Source organism: Lissotriton helveticus, chromosome 3_1 (assembly GCF_964261635.1).
Source record: "Lissotriton helveticus chromosome 3_1, aLisHel1.1, whole genome shotgun sequence".
NCBI lineage: Eukaryota > Metazoa > Chordata > Amphibia > Caudata > Salamandridae > Lissotriton > Lissotriton helveticus.
Window position 1 is genome coordinate 1,424,986,907 of NC_136061.1, and position 13,891 is coordinate 1,425,000,797.

The 13,891-nt window shown below is 46.5% G+C and overlaps 1 protein-coding gene across 1 annotated transcript in view; it reads left to right on the forward strand.

The window, feature by feature from the left end:
* The window catches only part of LOC144823501 (kelch domain-containing protein 1-like), a 348,734-nt gene that overhangs the window by 230,830 nt on the left and 104,013 nt on the right, over window positions 1–13,891 (forward strand). The gene's annotated exons all lie outside the window — the stretch shown is intronic.

The window sequence follows — 13,891 nt, forward strand, 5'->3', positions numbered from 1 at the left end:
ACCCTAACTTTTAACCAGGTCCATGACCACCCGACGTTTGATACAATCTAACAGCCCATTGGTGTTCCACGTCATGACCTTTGTAGGTATCTGCTTTTTAAGTAGTGTACTGAAAAGAGGTAAACTATGTAGAAAGTCCAGATGACCCTTATTAATTTACAGGACTTAAATTAATAATCCCAAGTGCTCTCTTTTGTGGTAGTGTGGGCGAGCAGTGGAGGCATATCAGAGGGTACTGTTAAGCATTTGTTGAACATCCACAGATTCAATAAATTAGACACACGCTCAAAAAACACTTGAGACCAATTTAGAAAAAAATAACTTATTTTTATATATACTTTAACACCAAGAACTTCGTAATTGGGTAAGTACTTTTCAAAATTTCAACTTTTACAGGTAAGTAACATTGTAGCACAAATGCGTTTATATGTGGTAATGCTTTCCTATGGAGAACAAAACATACTGCATACAGGTAATTGTATTCGTATTCCAGGTGTCTCTTTTAGGACTTAAGGTACTAGGGGTCAAGGCCCATAGTACCACCAAGAGTTAGAGTTTACCTGCTCTGGAGTGTACAGGTGCAGAGGTGCTGGTCGAGTTGGTAGCCTTGCGCTACACCGCAGGCAAAGAGGTGGGCCACCTAGAAACAGGCTGCAGAGTGGCATTGGGGAAAAGTCTGGAAGCTCCCAATTGGGGGGGGGGCTCAGTTTGCGAGGGTCCTGGGAGCAGGAGCGCATAGCCGATTGTCGTGGACCCAGGCCAGGGCTCTCTGGTGCAGAAGATTTTGGCCTGCTCTGCCCACCTGTCAAAGGCACTCATAGATCTTGGTTAGACCTAGAGAGGGTGCAAAACAGGACCGCTGGGTCACTCTCTGTGCGGTCCTCTATGATGCTAACGCCCCTCATTGGCTGGTGGGTCATTTCGTTGTTGGAGTCTGGATTGGACTTCAAACAAGCTTTGGTTGCTTCAAGCGAACCCGTACCCCATGCATTGGTGCAGAGCAGCACCTGGCATCTTCACACTTGGTGAGGAGACAGATCTGACCTCCTGGAGCACGGTGACCACCTCCTGGGCAGCTGCTGTGTCGGTGGACCCGGTGGTCAGCAGAACAGTGAACTGGATGTTGCAGTCGGTGCCTGCAGGTTGCAAGGAAGTGGTCCTCCTATATGACCACTTCTGTGGGGAGTGGGCATAGCCCTGTCTTATAGTTCCTAATTTAACCAAAATCAAGATGGTGGAATCCTTCTTTCGTGGAGTACATCAGGCAGGCCACCTTAGGGGTGTGACTGGTCTAATGGTGCACCACGCCTCCTTGCATATTAAATTTCCCACCTGTAGTGGAGCCAAATGGGCTTCGAGACATGGGGTGGCATCTACCAGTTCTAGGGGAAGCTAAGGCCGCATATCCAAGGAGGGCAGGGGCTTTGAAGTCCCTGACTGGAGAAGGTGTGAAAACCTTCCTCCGTTGCAAGCATTATTTCTGGCCTCAGATAATTATGGCTCTCACCTGCAAGGGTCAGAAACATGTCTGTGGTGTCAGGCTGGATGATACCAGTCAGCCAGCACACTAAGAGTCTGGTAGATTTTCAGGGGTCACCTTTAGGGTGGCCTCTGGGTGCATTTTTTAATAAATCCACTACTAGTATCAGTAGGGATTTATTAAGACAAGGTGTTTGATACCCAACACCCTAGGTTTCATTGAAGCCAGCATGTAACTGGGGAACTCTCAATGGCCAGTGCCCATTACTTGTACTTAACATGGCTTCCCTGGTCACTTGTACTATCTAGCACTTGCTAGGAGCAGAAGGGCATATCTGCGCAGGCAAATAGGTCCACACATGTAATTTAATGCAAACTGCCTTAGGGCTGTAAGGCCTGCTGTAGGGATGACTTGCATATATTTCATGCAGTGTCTGGGGGCAAGGCACACCGGGTGTGTGTCATGTCTTGTTTTCACATTTGTCTGCACCATTTTACACAGCCTATGATGGCAGTCGGCTTGAGTTTCATTGTGGGTTCCTTAGGGTTGCACAATACATTCTGTAACACTTAGGGACCCTCTTTAGTACCCATGTCCTAGGTTGTTGCTAGGGACTTACAGAGGTGATGAAGGTCTTGCCAATTGGGAAACAATTGAACAGGAACCTTGTTTTAGGGAATGAGGACTGACACTGGGACCTGGATAGCAGTAACCCAATGCACTTCAGTCAAAATTACATCAGATACCAAGCAAAAAGTGGAGGTGACAGTATCAAAAAGGGACACTTTCCCACATAACGCCCCACCTCCCTAAACAAAAGAGAATGAGACTAACCTTTCCCAATAGAGTCTTCATCTTTTAAGTGGAAACATCTGGCAAGGCCATCTGAATTGACATGGTCAGTCCCAGATCAGTGCTTGACTGTAAAGTCCATTCCTTGTAGGGAGATGGACCACCTCAACAGTTTGCGCTTTTCACCTTTGATTTGCATCAGCCATCTGAGAGGTCTGTGGTCAGTTTTTACAAGGAAGTGAGTACCAAACAGGCATGGTGTCAGCTTCTTCAGGGACCAAACCACAACAAAGGCTTCCCTCTTAAGGCACCCCAAGTGCTGTTCTCTGGGGAGCAACTTCCTGCTAATGAAAGAAACAGGCTGGTCATGGAAATCATTGTTAGTCTAGTATAGCACCCCTCCTGTCCCATGTTGAGAGGCATTAGTCTGCACTATGAACTGCTTAGGATAATCTGGAGCTTTCAGAATGGGTGCTGCGCACATTGCTTCCTTCAGAGTAGCAAAGACCTTTTGACAGCTCACTGTCTAGTTCACCTTCTTTAAGGTCAGTTTTGTGAGGGGTGTCGCAATGCTACCGTACCCCTTCACAAACCTCCTGTAGTACCCAGTTAAGCTAAGGAATGCCGTGATTTGTGTCTGGTTGGTTAGAGCTACCCAGTCCACAATTGTTTGGATCTTGGGCAGTAAGGGTTGAACTTGTCCTCCACCTACAAGATGACCCAAGTATATAATACATCCCTGCCATATCCACCATTTGCTTGCCTTGTTAGCGAGAGCTGCACTCTGCAGAGCCTTAAGGACCTTGCCAAGGTGGATCAGGTGATCCTGCCAAGTGGAGCTATAGGCAACAATATCAAGATATGCTACACTAAAAGACTCCAGCCCAGCACAGCCTTTGTTCACCAACCTTTTAAAGGTGGCGGGGCATTCTTTAATCCAAATATCATTGTAGGTAACTGGTAATGTACATCTAGGGCTGAGAATTCAGATTTCTCTTTCGCTCCTGGGGTGAGACCAATCTGCTCCTGCAAGAACCTAGGTCAACCAGGTAGGTGTAAACAAAACAATTGGAGGGAGGTAGAGTATAGATGTAGGATTCTTACTCCACGGGCACTGTTACATAAACAAAAAGAATCCTACTCACAGTGAAGGGGACGGCGAGTGTACCACAAGTGTGGGGACACTCAGTGTTGTGTTAAATACCCCTCACACACCAACAGGCCCCTTGGTGTCATGCTTCATCATTGGGGTCTTCGCACCCCTCTAACGGGATGCGGCGTGCTGCGACCTACGACTACGCGGGAGCACTTAGAGTTGGACTATGTGTGGTGTGTGTGATGCAAGTGAGGGGGTAGTTAAATGTGAGTGGTGGGGTTGGTGAAGGTTTAAAAAGTACCTGGCTCGTGGGTGTTGGAGAAAAACTTTATTCACAACACCGGGCTGGCACTGTTAAAAGGGTGCAGGGTGAGGTAATTATCTGTCGTAACTATGAACAGTACCTCTGGTGTGCGTCAACATGTTTCGGAGCTAGTGCTCCTTCTTCAGGACGGGGGCACAACTTCCCACCTTACTCACGTATTTCTAACATATGTGTATTTTACAAAAAAGTGCAGGACTATATACAGTGAATTAATATTAAATACAGGCTATAGTGTGCCTACAGCGGTTTATTGTGACCATGCACTTGCATGACCTATAAAGAAAAAGAAAAATAAATAAATGTGGTTGCCCTGTTAAGGGTGGCTCAACAAGGTGCAGTCACCTGGAGCACCACTTGGCGTAGTCGCCCTGTGAAAAAAATGACAAACAACACATATAACATAGATAGACACACAGATAGTAGTTTCGAAATATTTGGTCATACTCATTATGTAGTGATGGCTTGCTTCATGAGCATTTCTGGACGTCAGGGGATGATTGCTAATTATGCAGTCTACAGGAACAAAAGGTTGTTTTCAGTTTGTTTACTCACTTTTTTGATAGGAAAAAGGTGTTTTCTGCAGACTCATACTCACTAACTCGGGACAGAATGTGTCTCCGTGTTCCCCTCACGCTGCTCCGCTGGTTTTGACTCGGAACGGGAGCTGGGCGCCTTATGTACTGTGAATTCCCAAAGACTACTCTCTCGTCATTGGCTTATTGTCGGATATCGCTAATGCCCATATATGGCAAATCCGATCCTTGTTGCCGTCACACCATGTATGGTATGTCCGGTTACGCGTAAGGTGCCAGGAATGGTTATTGACGGTTAGAGTATGCGTGCATCTAAGCTCGATGGAATTCACCTGCGTGTGCTGGGGATTAGCGGCGCAAACGCATGTGCGATAGAGTAGTAATGAGCGCATGTGCACACCTGCGAATGCTGGGGATTAGCAGACGCATGTGCAATGGAGTAGTGCTGAGCGCATGCGCACACGCGTTAGAGATGCTGTCAATGCGCATGCGTGTGGTTTAGTATCTGCCAAATGGAGCTGTGTATCGCGCCTTGGTGTAATGTGACCCAACGTTGATTATGGCTGACATTATTTCTACCCAAGATCATTACTTGTGGTTTGTTCACAGTTATGTACCACGATCATTATGGAGATTAGGCATAGCCACAGTTGGAGATACAGAGATTTCCAAAGTTCATACTTAACCACCTTCATGACGGTGCCACTGCAATAATATGTGGCGAGGGGTATCTTTATGCACTGCATACTGGTATAGAGCAACCAAGGTTGGTCACTTATGTTATTTCCACATTAGGATGGAAAAGCAAGTTAAATCACTGGGTTATTATACATGTGCCATAGTCTTGATGAATGGCATGGGGTGTCGATATCAACTGGTTAGTTGCCCCCAGGGCACATCATCATTCAGCCCCTCGATATGTATCCCTAGACGGAACACCCAACGTTGTTCCTTTTGAAAAAGACCCATTTCTCCATTTGGCAGATACTAAACCACACGCATGCGCATTGACAGCATCTCTAACGCGTGTGCGCATGCGCTCAGCACTACTCCATTGCACATGCGTCTGCTAATCCCCAGCATTCGCAGGTGTGCACATGCGCTCATTACTACTCTATCGCACATGCGTTTGCGCCGCTAATCCCCAGCACACGCAGGTGAATTCCATCGAGCTTAGATGCACGCATACTCTAACCGTCAATAACCATTCCTGGCACCTTACGCGTAACCGGACATACCATACATGGTGTGACGGCAACAAGGATCGGATTTGCCATATATGGGCATTAGCGATATCCGACAATAAGCCAATGACGAGAGAGTAGTCTTTGGGAATTCACAGTACATAAGGCGCCCAGCTCCCGTTCCGAGTCAAAACCAGCGGAGCAGCGTGAGGGGAACACGGAGACACATTCTGTCCCGAGTTAGTGAGTATGAGTCTGCAGAAAACACCTTTTTCCTATCAAAAAAGTGAGTAAACAAACTGAAAACAACCTTTTGTTCCTGTAGACTGCATAATTAGCAATCATCCCCTGACGTCCAGAAATGCTCATGAAGCAAGCCATCACTACATAATGAGTATGACCAAATATTTCGAAACTACTATCTGTGTGTCTATCTATGTTATATGTGTTGTTTGTCATTTTTTTCACAGGGCGACTACGCCAAGTGGTGCTCCAGGTGACTGCACCTTGTTGAGCCACCCTTAACAGGGCAACCACATTTATTTATTTTTCTTTTTCTTTTTCTTTATAGGTCATGCAAGTGCATGGTCACAATAAACCGCTGTAGGCACACTATAGCCTGTATTTAATATTAATTCACTGTATATAGTCCTGCACTTTTTTGTAAAATACACATATGTTAGAAATACGTGAGTAAGGTGGGAAGTTGTGCCCCCGTCCTGAAGAAGGAGCACTAGCTCCGAAACATGTTGACGCACACCAGAGGTACTGTTCATAGTTACGACAGATAATTACCTCACCCTGCACCCTTTTAACAGTGCCAGCCCGGGGTTGTGAATAAAGTTTTTCTCCAACACCCACGAGCCAGGTACTTTTTAAACCTTCACCAACCCCACCACTCACATTTAACTACCCCCTCACTTGCATCACACACACCACACATAGTCCAACTCTAAGTGCTCCCGCGTAGTCGTAGGTCGCAGCACGCCGCATCCCGTTAGAGGGGTGCGAAGACCCCAATGATGAAGCATGACACCAAGGGGCCTGTTGGTGTGTGAGGGGTATTTAACACAACACTGAGTGTCCCCACACTTGTGGTACACTCGCCGTCCCCTTCACTGTGAGTAGGATTCTTTTTGTTTATGTAACAGCAACCAGGTAGGTGGCCTAACCTTACCTCTCAAGGATAGGGTAGGGACCACTCCATTTGTCCTGGAGGGCCCTACGTGCCACAGGCTCCAACATCTATACGTTCTGCCCTGGTTGGAAGTCCACCAGCGCAGACCAGGGCTTCTGAAGCTCTTGGCTGGCCTCAAGGTTTTTGGTTGCTTTACCCATGTACTCAGCCATCCTTTAACGTAGGCTAAGCACATAGTCCAAAATATCTAGCTTGGACTCTTTGAGAGGTCTCTCCCAGCCTTTCTTCACTATACATAGTTGTCCCCTAACTGGATGACCAAACAGATGTTCAAAGGGACTAAAGCCCACTCCCTTCTGTAGCACTTCTTTTTAGGTGGAAAGCAAGCATGACAAAAGGACCTCCCCTCTACTTCTGAGTTTTTCAATGACCCCATGATCATACCTTTCATAGTCCTGTTAAATCTCTCAGCTACACCATTGGTTTGTGGATGGTATGCGGTAGCAAACTTGTATGTCACACCACACTCAGCCCACATGGCTTTTAGGTAGCCAGGCAAAGTTAGTACCCCTGTCTGACACCACCTCCTTAGGAAAGCTCACTCTAGTGAAGATAGTGATGAAAGCTCTGTCAACTGCAGGGGTAGTGGCCGTCCTAAGTGGAATTTCTTTAGGATACCTGGTGGCATGATCCACTACCACCAATATAAATCTGTTTTCTGATGCTGGTTGAGGGTCAAGGGGACCAATTATGCCAATCCCTACCCTTTCAAAGGGAACCAGAAACACTGGAAGTGGAATTAAGGGGGTCTGTGGGTGGTTTTCTGTTTTGCCACAGGCTTGACAGGTAACACAAGTTGCAAAACTCTTTCACCTTCTGGAACATGTTTGGCCAGTAAAAGTGTGCTTCTAGCCTACTCCAGGTCTTTGCCTGACCAAGATGCCTAGCTAGAGGGGTGTCAATGAAAGTAAGAACTCTTTGTATTGCTGAGGCACTACCACTCTCCTAGTGTTACCAGGTTTGGGATCTCTAGCCTCATTATACATGACCTCCCCCAACAAAGTAGGTCCTGTGGGAGCCACTGACCTCTCCCTTTTCCTGTGCAGCAGCTTGCTGTCTCATTCTCCCAAAAGTGGGATAGGTTCTCCGCCCATGTCATTGCTCTTCCCTAGAGGGTACCCCTATGCCTAGGAACTCTGCTGGGTAAGGCCCAATTCCTGAGACTCTGTTCCCTCTAAGGCTGGCAGGTCTTCTCCCTGAGGAGAGGGGGCCTGAGCTAGTGGCTGTTCAGAAGTCGGTTTCCCAGCCTTCTTGTTGTTTCTCTTGGAGGATCGGGTCATTATTCCAGGCTCCAATTCCTCTTTTTCGCCCTGAACTTTACTGTGTGTTCTTGTTTTTACATACACACATTCAGGTGTTCCTAGCCTGGCTGCATGATATCTTAGCTCTACCTCGGTCCATGATGAGATTTCCAGATCCTTCCCTAGCAGACATTCAACAGGAATAGCAGAGGACATGACCACCTTCTTTTGCCCAGTAACCCCTCCTTACTCAAAGGACACCATAACCATGGGATTAACCTTACTATGGTTATCAGCAGTTGTGACTGGATACATTTCTCCAGCGAAATACTGGTCTGTGGATACCATTTTTTTTGTCACCATGCTTACACTTCCACCTGTATCCCTTAGTGCGTCTACTGTAACCCCATTGATATGTATTTCTCCAGGCTAGTGGGCCAAACAGCCAGCACAGCTACATCCACCCCACCCTCTGAGATTAAAGTAGCTTCAGTGTGCTCTCTGACCTTGTCAGGGCACATCAAGGATCCCATTTGGAGACTCATCACTCCAGTGGTAACCGGAGGTGCGCAAAGGGCCCAGATCAGCACCACACACATTCTCCAAATGCATGGAAGTAGTCACAGCATACCTGCAGAGGAAGAACATATTTGTCTACCCATACTTAGACGATTGGCTGATCAATAGCTCCTCCCCATTGCTAACGCAAGAACATTTTCAGATCTGCCTCAAAACCCTACAAAATCTGGGCCTGCAAGTCAACTTCAAAAAGTCTATGCAAGCACCAGATCAAAAAATACACTACCTGGGAGCAACACTAGATACAAAAGATGCAAGAGTGTATGCTTTGGAGGCGAGGTTATCCTCAATCAGTGCAAAATGTTACACTCTCCTCCCCACTCCTAATCCATCAGCCAGATAGGTAACATCTTTGCTAGGGTCGATGGCCTCTTGCGTTTTCATCATCCCCAGTACCAGGTTGCGAGACAGGCGCTCCTCTGGTGGATGCAGAGCCAACATCTAACGGTAGGAGTTCCCTTTTACCAGTAACTTCCCATGCAGACTCTCCTCACTGATACTTCCCTCCAGGGTTGGGGGGCTCATACAGGCTTTCTACAAACTCGAGGCCTGGGGTCGAACAAGGGTCAGCTATTTCACATCAACATGCTGGAGTTGAGGGCAGTCCATTTTACCCTCAAGTCGTTTTATCCATCCATAAAGACAAGCTCTCTCCTGATGAACGGACAGCATGACCACAATGCATTACTTGAACAAGCAAGGAAGAGAGCACGTCCCCTGTCTCTGGAAGTACAAGCCATCTGTAAGTTGCTGATTTCCAGAGGGCTGACAATCTGTCATTCACGTGCCAGTGAAACTAAACACACAGGCAGACTCTGTGTCGCAACTTCGCCAGAAGCTCACGACTGGATTCTAAACAAAGACGTCGCTCAAGACATCTTTCGGGAATGGGTACAACCGCAAATCGACCTGTGTGTGGATGAAAACAATAAAAAAAAATGCCAAGACTACGCATCCAGGATCTCCCAACCAGGATCGAATGGGAATGCCCTTTGATAAACTGGTCAAGGAAATTTCTCAACACGTTTCCTCAAATTACTTTGATTCTGGCAGTAATCAATAGGCTCTACAGGTCCAGGACCAGAAGGATTCTCATAGCACCGGAATGGCCTCGCCACTGGTGGTTTAAAGACCATGCAGACAGGATCTCCTTTGCAAGTTTGGAGGGCAGATTTCCCATTTCAACCCTCATGAATTTCTCCATTATGGACACTTAAAGATCTCACAGGACTGTATGAACATTTTGAAGAGTCAAAGAGGACCTTGACTATATGGAAATTTTGTGAGAGTCCAAGAAGTCCTTTACCAGAAAATCATATGCATTCAAGTGGAAACCGTTCTATTTCTGTGTGCCCTAAATGGCCATCATCCCATTTTGGGTCAAGAAATTGTAATCTTACCATATCTCTTGCATTTAGCAAGGTCTGACCTGCAGTTTTCATCTATAAAGGTACACCTTGCAGCCATTACTGCTTACAGAAAGTTTCCCACACAGATATCTTTCTTTCAAATGCCTGTGAACAAAGGTTCAAAGAAACCTTAAAGAAGGTATACCCCCCCGGTAAGGTCACCTTCCCCTCCATGGGAACTCAGTGTGGTGCTCTCAAAACTAATGGATCCCACAAAGCTTCCTGGCAACACCTTACTTGGAAAACAGATGTTCTAGTTGCTATTACTTCAGCATGTAGAGTCAGTGAAATTCAGGCTCTATGTGCAAAATAACCCTATCTGGTATTGTATGCAGACAGAGTGGTCATGAGAACACTTCCAAGTTTTCTTTCCAAGGTTATTTTCGATTTCCACATTAACCAGACCATTTCCCCTCCCAACATTTTTCCCTGACACCAGTGTAGAGAGCTTTACACTTGGTAGATCTTAAGCGAGTCCTTAAGTTTTACTCAGACAAAACAAAAGGTTTCAGACAATCTGACCTTCTGTGTATCAACTATTGTCCAGTTAGTAATAGCTTCTTCCAAGCAAACTATCCGTAGGTCGATAGTTTCTTGTATTGTGCTTTCCTACCAGTTAGCCAATATGCACCTACCTGCAAGACCCAAAGCCCACTCTAGGAAGGGTAAGGCAGCTACTGCTGCTCTGCTAAAACATGTACCCATTGCGGAAATTTGCAAGGCTACAACCTGGAAATCGTACATGCATTTGCTAATCATAGTTGTCTTGACTCAGACGCTCCGGCAGATGCTCAAGTAGGGCAGGCTTCTTTAAGAAATCTCTGGATAATTTGTTTTTATCTGGTTCTATTAGTCTGCTGGGGTGTGGGATGGGCTAGCTACTCTATTCAGTGCTTATGACTAACAATGAGAGTCTCCTGGAAGAGAAGGATAAATTGCTTACCTGTAATCCTGGTTCTCTTCCAGGGTAAAACTTATCAACGTCATAAGCAACCGTCCCTCCTCCTCGGACGAATACTTAAAGCAGTCACTGTCATGTTGTTTATCCTCTGAATGTTCATGTCACAGGAACAAAGACCTGATCTATCTGTCGCCTGTGGGGCATGTTAGGATTCAGGAGGTCTTAAAGGCACAGTGCCAGTTTTCTCTGTTCTGGTTTCAATGCAGCCTATTGGCTAACAATGCCTTTCATTCCCTTGATTTTTCATTTAAAATAAAGGATATGTTTTGCACTTTAAAGTCATGTTTCTCTGTATTACAGAAATGTAGCATGGTAGTGGGGCATTTTATGGTTTAAATCTTTTTATTGTTTTAAACAGTGTATAAAAACATCAACCCACCTACATCCACATGCCGGTGGGTAAAAAAAGAATTGGTCTATATGAAAAAAAAGAGAGAGAGGTAAGATGAAGGAGGAAAACGGGAATACACAGATGTGGCACTTACACATGACAAATTCAAGTAATAACCATAAAGCAATTAGAGTATACCACATAGAGGATGAGAGGAATATTTAGAAGGCAAATCACTCCTTTGTGGGGCCTGGTCTGTAAGGCGGAGTAAACGCAAATAGACAGGTCAGCCCTGTAAATTCGTTTGCTAGAAAACGGCTTCTGGATCCCCATGTTTTATCGAACTGTAATAGAGTGTGTGTGACAGTTGCCGTTAAGTTTTCCATTCCCAGGATTTCCCAAAATGTATGTAGCCAATCTAATTGCGTTGGTACAACATCTGTACCACACCAGTTTGTCAGCTCCTATCATGAATGTAATGGCTCATCCACAGTGTGATGTCAGTGGCTAGGTCAATGTGTTCGGGAGTCCCAACAAAATATAACTAGGGAACCTAGGCAATTTTGTGCCATGAATTTCATCGACATTAGCCAAAACTTCTGTCCAAAAACGTTGAATTTTAGGACACATCCGCAGCAAGTAAGCAAGCGAGCCCACTTGACCACCATGTCGCCGACAACGTGGGTCCCCCCCAAGTTCCATTGAGCTATTCTAGCCTGGGTGTCGTACCAATGGTGGGCTATCTTAAGGAACATTTCCTTGCCTGCTGTGCTCCAAACGGAAGCCATAGCCCTATGAACTGTCCAGCCATTCCTGAAGTGTGAACTCACGCTCGCACTCTGTTTCTCACCTTTGTTGTGCCAGTGACTTGGCTTGTGACGCAGGCGTGAAGAGAAATATTTAGTTATCTGAAAGAATGTGCTTGTCTGACTGACCTGTGATTAGCCATTTTCAAATTTTGTGAGTGGACAACTGGCAAAGAGGTGAATGTGAATGTGAGAGTTTGGCCTGATGTATGATGTCTCCAATTCTGGGGGCACCTTGTATCAGTCCAAACAATCCCTTATGGTGGTGGTTGTAAGTCAACCTTAAAAGACAAGCTATCCTAATGGTAGCATGGACTAAGCAGCCTTCAGGCTAAACTCAAGAGGGCATGTGAAGCCAGCTGTTTTACCATATGCAATCCTGTAATATCAAATGAAAGGACACCACACAAGTTCTATATTATAAAAATATATGTATTTATTACTAGAATAATCCCCTATACTCTTTATGAGTATAGGAGCACAAGCGTTTAAACAAAAGCACAGTTAAACATATGAAAGTTGCACAATTATGGATGAGGCCGGTGGCCACTCAAACCATATATCAAAACAGTGGTATAAGTATCACTTTTCAAACTGTGGTAAGGCCTGGGGCCTTGGGAATCGCTGGGACAACACTGGACTAACAGTAGTTAGGACGGGAGTAGCCCGCGGGAATCGGGTGCAGCGCTAAAAGCACACGCATGCACCAATGCAAAGTCAATGGTGCGTAAAAGTTATCGAGTTACAGTTTTAAGAGTCTTCCAACTGGAATAGAATTACCACACTTTAAACTTAGACACTAGAGGTGTAAACCGCTACAGGAGCACCGGTATCAGATCGTTACCTTACCCACAGGAAGCGGGTGCATAGGTGCCAAAGTGTGTCGGATTTCGTCGTGTAGATCTATGGAGCCTGGAGATGAAGATGCTGCAGGCGGCCAGTAGAGAAGAGTCCGGTTGGATCCAAGGGTGTATCGAAGATGTAGAGTACCTGAAAGCAGAGGGGACAGAGTCTGGGTCACTAGCCAGTGACTTGGAAGGAACCAGGAAGGAACCAGGCAATGTCGGGCGCAATCAGGTGCTTGACTGGAAGATTGTCTCCGCTGCCACGTGGACTCTGGGGCATCGATGATGTCCAGGAGTGGATCACGAGCTGTCCCACGAAGGCTCTCACTGTTGGCGGTGTCGGCTTCCGGATCGGAGTTAACAAGCCTTGGCAAGGGCAACCCACGCAGGATTGGAAGATCGCTTCTTGTTCGGACCAGCAAGATCAGATAGATTGCTCCTTTTCAGGGGAGAGAGGGCCAGTCTGGAGCAACCAGACCAGCAGTGTAAATTCAAAGGATCTTCGGTATTGGGGCCACTCGCCAACGGGCAAGTGACTGGACCAACGCATCGAGCAGGAAAATGCAAAAGGGCTCCACGCAGCACTCGGTGAGTGTGGAGGGGAGATCTTCGTTGCAAAAGCTGCTCGGGGCTGGGGCTTCTCAAACCCCAATGCACAGCTTCGAGGGAGCCTCGGGAGCTGCACGGTCAGCACTTCATAGTTTTTCCAAGATGGCCGGCTCCACGCTTCACGTCGCCTCCACGGGTCTCAGATTCGCTGGGACTGTGGATCGGGCTGTTAGAAGTCGAGGGGAGCTGGTTGTGTCGATCTCTGTCACTCGAGTTCCGGCAGGAACTGCAACAAAGCAAACCGTTGGGCGCTGGATGGTGCTTGTTTGCACAGGGTGGTCCCTCCTTGATCACAAAGGAGATTTTTCAGTCTTCCACGTCGAGTGGGATGTCGAAGGGTCCAGAGTTCTGTATCAAAGTTTCAGTCAGGATAATCTAATGTGCAGTGCCACAGCTCCTACCTTTATTCCAAATCAAGGGGCTGGATATCCTGCTAGGTCCCTCCTATGGGTGGGATCCAGGAAGGGGGTGGTTACACCCCTTTCCCTTTGTCCAGTTACGC